Source organism: Echinops telfairi, unplaced genomic scaffold (genome assembly GCF_000313985.2).
Source record: "Echinops telfairi isolate 266 unplaced genomic scaffold, ASM31398v2 ScPeMD7_11;HRSCAF=52, whole genome shotgun sequence".
Taxonomy (NCBI): Eukaryota; Metazoa; Chordata; class Mammalia; order Afrosoricida; family Tenrecidae; genus Echinops; species Echinops telfairi.
Genome location: NW_022103908.1, coordinates 5,477,136 through 5,485,072, shown reverse-complemented (window position 1 = coordinate 5,485,072; position 7,937 = coordinate 5,477,136).

The following is a 7,937-nucleotide window of genomic DNA, read 5'->3' as shown; positions in this document are numbered from 1 at the left end:
GTTTATAAATTGTTATTTTGTCTTATCTTGCCCTGTCCGACGTCTCCCTTCACCCACTTTTCGGTTGTCCGTCCCCCAGGGAGGAGGTCACATATAGTTCTTTGTAATCAGTTCCCTCTTTCCTACCCCGAAAAGATTCGATGAGTCGGCTAAATTCCCATAATATTCTAGATGATATGATCTAGAATTGAAATTCTAAATGCTGACGATCACATAAGGCTTGCAATGCAGACTACAAGGATCGGTCTATGAGGTGAGCACTCCCCTTTAAAACTTGGCATAACCTGTGACATGGGATGGTTGCTCAATGAGTTATCCTTTTTCTGTGAAATACATGACCTTATAATTTGGCAGTTTGCAAGGGCAATAAACATTACCTTTCATCATTTCTGTGGGTCAAAAATGTAGCTTTGGGTTAGCTAGGTGGTTCTGGCTCAATGTCTCTCATGAAGTTTCAGTAAAAAAAATGTTGATGAGGCCTTCAGGCCTCTGAAACCTTGACTGGGGTAGGCGAATCCGTTTCCAAGGTGGCCAACTCACACAGGTTCTGACTGTAAGGCTCTGGTCCTCCCTGCATGGGCCTCTGCACTGGCTGCTCGAGTGTCTTCATGACCTGACACTTGGCTTCTCCCAAAATATGTGATCCAAAAGAGCAGAGTGTAAGCATCAAAGTCCCATGCTATCGCTTCTTGAATATCCTATTAGTTACACAAGTCAGGCATAATTCTGTGTGGAAGAGAACGAAGTATAGGGGGCATGAATACCAAGAGGAAGGGATTCCTGAGGTCATTGGAAGCTGTCTCCAAAGCTTTGTTCCATAAAGTCACATTTAGAGAGCTGGTCATCTCCTTGGCATTGATCATCTTATGCCCATTGAGTCTATTTCAACATACAGAGACCCTGTAAGGCAGAATGGAACCGCCCTTTTGGATTTCCAAGACTGTGAATCTTTACGGGGGCAGAAATTCTCATTTTTCTCTTGTGGAGTGACTGATGGATTCGAAATGCTGACCTTGAGGTTAGCAACCCAATGCCATGAACGCTTCTTGAAATTGCGCCTAAGATCTTATCATTTTAATTTCCTTTCTGAAAAGCCATCTGGGAATACAGTTCAAGAGATGTAACAATATACTCTGAATAATTCTACTTCTGAGAATCCATCCCAAAGAAATAATCACAATGCAATGAAAGACTATAGTCAAAAGAACATAATAGAAATATATAAACATACTTCTAAGAATAATTTTTATAAATAAGATGACCCTAGAGTAGAGGAATACTTATTCAATATAGATCCATTCAAATTATAGCCCATATTTCATTAATGATAAGATTCAACCCTTTCTAGATTTTAACATCTCTGAAATTGGACTGCCTTATAATAGCATCTTATTATCACCATCAGCCAGGCAGCAGGCGTGAAGTAGCTATCGGTGCCATGCATGCATGAACGTGATCACAGATGTTCACCTTGTCATTACTTCAACTGAATTATGTGCATTGTTGGCACTACCCATGCTGATTTAGCAGCTATTCAAAATGTCTCCAAGAGGCACACTATGAGCATTGAGTTCCCAATGTATTATGTACACAAAAAAGCATGTAAACAGAGCAGTGGGTGGTAAATTTTAGATTAGTGGAGTAAATATCCATCATGGATAGAATGATTACTACTCCATATTTTGTCCCAAAGCAATAACCAAGTAAGTGCTTCATGGGGCCTACGTGGCAGAAACTGTTGTTACATTCTGCTTCCAAGACTTTGCAACCAAGTCCCTCCTCAGTGCCAAACATGCAACTAGAGGCAAATGAACTGTCGAAGCCTTGGAATAAATGAAGCAACACAAAGCAGCCCAAGAAGGCTGTGGTTAACTCTCATCACACAAGATGAGGGGAAGGCGCTGGGTCATCGTTTAAGGGGGGATCTTTTCTTCTCTACTCCGTGCGTGTGTCCTAGAGGAAATGACAATAGGTTGTCATTTAAAATAAGATTTCTTTACAGCTTGTGGGAGAATCTTTGGGCTTAGATAAAAATAGCAAAGCAGAATATAAAATTGAAATTGATCACAATTTTAAGATCATTTTAAGCCGGTGTAGGAACTGTGGCGACACGGACATCAAAATGTTAGGATCCTGCAGGATGGATTCAATCGGTATTTACCACTGCAATTTTTTTTTTGCAGGTGGGGGGAGTTCAAATTTTCTGAAAGAGAAACATATTTTTAATCCATTAAAGGTAATGTCTGGACGATTAAAACCACAGATACAAACGCATGCTCCAGGCATCTAAGCATGTAAGACTCCCTTTATAACCCATTGTTAGTTATCTGAGCCCTCCATGAGTTCGTTTGTGCCTCAAATCCTTCTCTTGTGAAGATTTCTTTGCTACAGATGCACACATTTTGAGTTAGCCTGGTATTCCTGGAATGAACCACTGCGCATCAATCTGATCTATCATCTCCACATGTTTGTGATCTTCGGTAAAACGGTCTCAACCTTGGCCCTTCGAGCCCCGGTCATTTAATGTGATTTCCCTCCAAACCTTGCAGCTCTTCCAGAAACGTAAAGGACTTTTCCCAACTCTTATTTCTTTGGAATTATAATTATTTTAGGTTCACCGTCCTAACCTGTTTGGGGATGAGGTTTATAGTGGGATAAAGTTAGTTTACCAACTGTGGCATATTCTCAGTTCTTCCTTATCACAGGGTCCTTTGTGGTTGTTTTCATAGGTGTTGTTCAATCATTTCTGACATACAGTGACCCTGTGGACAAGAGAATGAAACACTGCCCAGCCCCGTGCCAGCCTCACAGTTATTGCTACGTTCCAACCCACTGTTGCAGCCACTGTGTCAATCCATTTCCCTAAGGAGCTTCCTCTTTTTGAGCTGGCCATCTATTGTACCAAACACGAGGGAATGGTCCCTTCTCATGATATGTCCAAACTATGTGGGTCAACGCCTCACCATCCTCACCTCTTAGGAGTATTCTGACTGTACTTCTTTAAAGACAGGTTTCTTATTTCTTGTGTCATTCCATGATATAGTCAATATTCTTCTGAGAATCCAAAGGCATCCATTCTTCTTGTCCAGTTGTCGTCATGCAGATAAGGTGACTGAAAATATGATGGCTTCGGTCTGGTGTGATGCCTAAGGTTTACGGTGGCGACTTCCTCCGAAGCAGTCCTTCTCTGGAGTCTATGCAGAGTCTGGAAGCTCCGCTGCCATCTGTTCACTGTGAGACCCTGCTGGCACTTGAAGTACCAGAGACATCATCTCCAGCATCCCAGCAACACACCAGCCATCGCGGTACCAAACTGACAGACGAGTGGTGGTAAAGTAGAGGGGCAATGAAAAAGAGGAAGCCCCCTCGTGATGGATTGACACAGTGGTGGCTGCATTGGGCTCACGCAAAAGAACAACTGTGCAGACGGGCAGGACCAGGCGGTGTTTCACTCTGTGGTGTGTAGGGTGGCTGTGAGCACCCACAATAACAACAGCAGGTCAGGGGCACTGCAGGTCCCAAGGTGACATCTTTGCTTTTTAATATTTTAAAGAGGTCCGTCACAGCAGACTTATCCAATGTGATACACCATTTGATTTCTTTATGGGCCTTGACTGTGAATCCAGGAAGAATGACATCCTTGATATCTTTACTCCACTAATGTGGCGTACATAGTCATGTGGACTCTGAGAGCACTGAAAAACATGTGTGGGGGGGTGCGGGGGGTGGGTAATGAGGGGAGAGAAGATAAAAAAGGAGAGAGCAAATCATCAGGATGGAACAGACATCAAGGGACAGAGTCTGAATTAACCCTCAGAGCTCTGGGGCCCTAGCTGGACAAGCTGGATTGATACTGGGGAATCTATAACCAGACTCTACTTCCTCCCTGCCTAAGAGCTTTCAAAATTTTGTTGCAAGTTCAAAATCCATCTCTCTTGTCCCTCGCTCTGCTACCTTCAAAACAAACCGTGCCACTCATCACAGACCACCTTCAGTGAGCTGTAAACAGGAAGCCAGGAGAATCCCCACTTTATGTGTGTCAGCCCCTCGTGGATCAGTGCTGTCTATCAGTTAATGAGGTTCCATCCTCAGGTACGGGTCATACTTCTGTGGTCACTTACGGAGTCTCACTTACGGAGTCTGTGGGTAGCCTTTCTATCGATGTGGAGTTTCAGGGTCGCACCGATCATGGATTCCACAAACAAAGGGTGCCACACTCACATGTCAGCTCTCCGATGGACACCATCCATCCTCTCACTTACTGCCATTGAGTCTAGTCTGACTCACAGTGACCCTATAAGGCAGGTGGAACTGCCCCGGTGGGCTTCTGAGATCGAAAATCTTTGCTAGAGCAGAAAACCTCATCTTTCTCTCCCAAAGTGGCTGGTGGATTCAAACTGCTGGCCTTACAGTTAGCAACCCAATGCAACTCACTGTACCACCAGGACTCCTTCTGATCATCACACACGTCGCTCCATTGACATTTGATTACCACTCACTCCATTTTCACTTTCATCCCTCCTACAAATAAAATCACTTGTATAATTATAAAATCATGTCAGCACTTAACCTGCAGCTCGTCATCATCGGTGTGTTCAACCCCCTGTCCATGCCGATCACACCCCTAACAAAAATAAGGAAATGAAGTTTGCCTTGAATATTACTCATTTATAACTGATAATTCACAGTGGACTTGGTCTGAGGTTGAAATTCAAGACTTATTTTGCCAAGGGAATGCTTTTTTTAGGGGCTTGGGGACAAAAAAAAATATGATGCAAAGAGATGGGCTGCAGAGGGTACCACAGCATGGATACCCTGTTGGTGGTGGTGTTGTTATGGATAATGTTGCTGATGAAGAAGAAGATGATGATGTTGTTAGCTGTCATCGAGTTGACCCTGACCCAAAGTACCCCATGCACAATGGAACAAATCTCTGCAGGGTCCTGTGTCCTCACGACTGATTGGTCGGTGTGTCGTTGCAATCCATAGGATCTTCAGAGGTTGATTTTCAGAAGTAGTTTGTCAGGCCTTTCTCCAGATCCCATCTTTGTGTGGAAGCTCTGCTGAAACCTGTCCAGCCTCTTCTGCCAACAAGTGGATGGTGATAGCGTAAGAGGTGCGTTGGCTGGTGTGGGCAACAGAAAGTTTTCTCCCAAGTCTTCTCCCCCAAATATATGTTAGACTTAGGTCACTGCTTGCAGCTAATGGTAAATGATTGTCAGGTTACTTCCCTGAAGGCAATCAGTTGCCAGACAACTGTCTGGTCCCACCACAAGTGGGGCTCACTCCCTGCTGTTAGGGACAATGGGCTACTTCTCCCTCAAGGCTTGGGGTCATGGTTTGCACCCTCCTGATAGTAGTTTCTATAGTGAGCCAGAGAACAGATCAAACCAGCTCAGTGACATCCAAAGTTCGGCTTCCATCCTGAATCTAGGATCCGCCCATCTTGTCACATGTGTATCCCTATTACCTCCCCTTCCTATTGCATGGATACCCCTAGATCATCCCCCTCCCATTACTGTATTACCTATAGCACAACCCTTTCCTGTGATGTATGTCGTCACCTGTAATTAGGGGGCTTGCATGTTCCCAGAGAATATAAAAGCCTGGGCTAGCATTAAATATCTCTCTCTCTCCACATGGACCACCAAGTGGGGCTGAGGTGAGCATGCTATTATGAAATGTGTCTGACTCCATTATTTCAATCTCCTATCTCTCATGCTCCCTATGATGTTACTAAAATCTTTACTTATTATTGCTGTACAATTGCACCTACCGGACCCGCGGTGATGTATTAGGGGCTTGTTTCCCTCACAGGCTGGGTGAGCATTCTACCACTGACCCACCACTGCTCACCGGCAACGTACCTCTGATCAGGGACACCCACATCAACTAGGCTTAGAGACGTACATTTAGGGGAGGAAGGAGAAGAGTTTGTCAGCGATATCTTTTCACGGTTACATTAAGACTAGACAAGGTAGAGTCAGAGTCTGCAGTAAAGTAAGGAGACGTTTCATTGCTTCGTCATGTGTGAGATGTTCATTAGCATTTCATGCAGGCAGGCAGAAAATTGCTGAAGGAAGGAGCAAATTACATTCTAAGCTCGTCCCCTTAGCCCGGCTTGCCAATCTAGCGTTTCTGCAGGAGGAAAGTATGGCCTGCTGGCAACAGACTCATCATGCACCCAGCCCCCGATGAAAACACAAAGAAAGCAAATACCCTTGCACCGTTATTGCTCTCGGTACCTTGCTGGTATTTCTCAGACTGAGGACCATTTCCTGGGACCATTACATAAAATCTCATTTCAGTTAAAGTACTTGTACTCCCTACCTGAATCCTCATTAGTTCATTAGATCGGAGACATAATGAGCTTCTTTGATGATCAATACGCTGGGAATCTGTAGGAATGGGAGAAGAGCACAGGAAAGTCATGATGCCCAGAGCACTCACAGGGAACTGGGTGTCTCCGAGATCCTAGCTCCATTCTCTCTGTTAACTCTTCTCAGAAGTGGAGTCCCCTTGGTTCTTTCCAACTGCCTCCCAGCCCCCAGATGATAAGCAGTCCTTGATCCTGGATTTGACTTTCATCTTCGAGGTGTCGGTGATGCCTCATATGCTGCAAGGTCCCAATTACTGATGGCAATGGGGGACACCTGTACTGAATGAAGTTGGGCACTTCAAATGCTTTCCTCTGCTCTTCACTGCACCTGTAGCAAAATGGGTAACAAGGACCGAAGTGCACCGTTTTAGATGTGGCTTCTTCCTGTTCCCTTTGCTCTGTTTCAGGTGGAAATGCAATAGGCAGAGACTTGCTCTCAAGGCCACAAGGTGGAGGAGGATGAAAATAGACTAGAGAGTCAACTTGTGGCAGTTACATAATCTGGTGTCAATTTGAGGATTAAGAGTGAAGGGGTGGAGTCTCGCCTGTCAATCAGGTGACAGCCAGTGAGGCCTCAGTGTGAGCATGGCCTTCTCCTGAGGATTCTGGGAACTCTCCAATATTCCTCCTTGGAGGCGAGACTCTCTCTCTCCTCACTTCCTGTGAGACATCCCTGTGGAGAAGACGCATAGAGAGAGGCTGAAACAGCCAGAACTCTGGAGCCAGAGAAGCCACGTGGAGACCCTTGCCAGCACTGAGATGCTTACACTGCCACTGGTTTCACAAGACTTCTCACCCAGTGGCCTGTGATCTTCCTGTATTCAGCGTTATTGCACGTGCTTGGTGAGTCTGAAGAGGACTTTATAGTCTGGTATCAGACATCTGGGCTACTATCGGACTTAAGGACTTGATCTGGACTAGACTGGGATATTTTCTCAATATTCAACTGCTCTTGTATACAAAGCTCTTTCTGGTGCACATGGGTGTCTATGAATTTGTTTTTCTAGTCTACCCAGACTAACACACACGTCTAGGTTCTGAAGAGTCAGGTATACCATTTCCAGCCAAAAGATGAGAGATTCCTTTAAGGGCAGTCTGAATCAGTCAGTCAATGGCCTAAAATGGAACTTTGCTTTCTACATTTATGTATGTGGTGGGGGCAGGGAGACTCAAGAAACTACGGCTTCGTCTTGCACATACGACTTCGACTGAACTCCCTGCTCCTACACCCCCACTTGTCACCTTCTACAAAGGACCAACAGCTTCCAACTGTGATTGTCACTGATTGTTTCATATGAATATCTCAGATTATGGCACCATATGTCCATACCACTTTCCTCTAATTCTGCACCAAGGTTTTAGTCCACGCTGCTCCGTTCCAATGGCCTCCCTGCTTAAAGCAGTTTTTCTTTGAAATTCTGAATCGTAAGTCATTTTAAAAATATATTCTTGCAAAATGTTGAATAATAAAGGAAAGTACTCTTCGGATAATTATTAAATGGGGAGGAAGTAAGAACAAAATCATGTATGCGACATGTTACTTACTTCATTATGTACG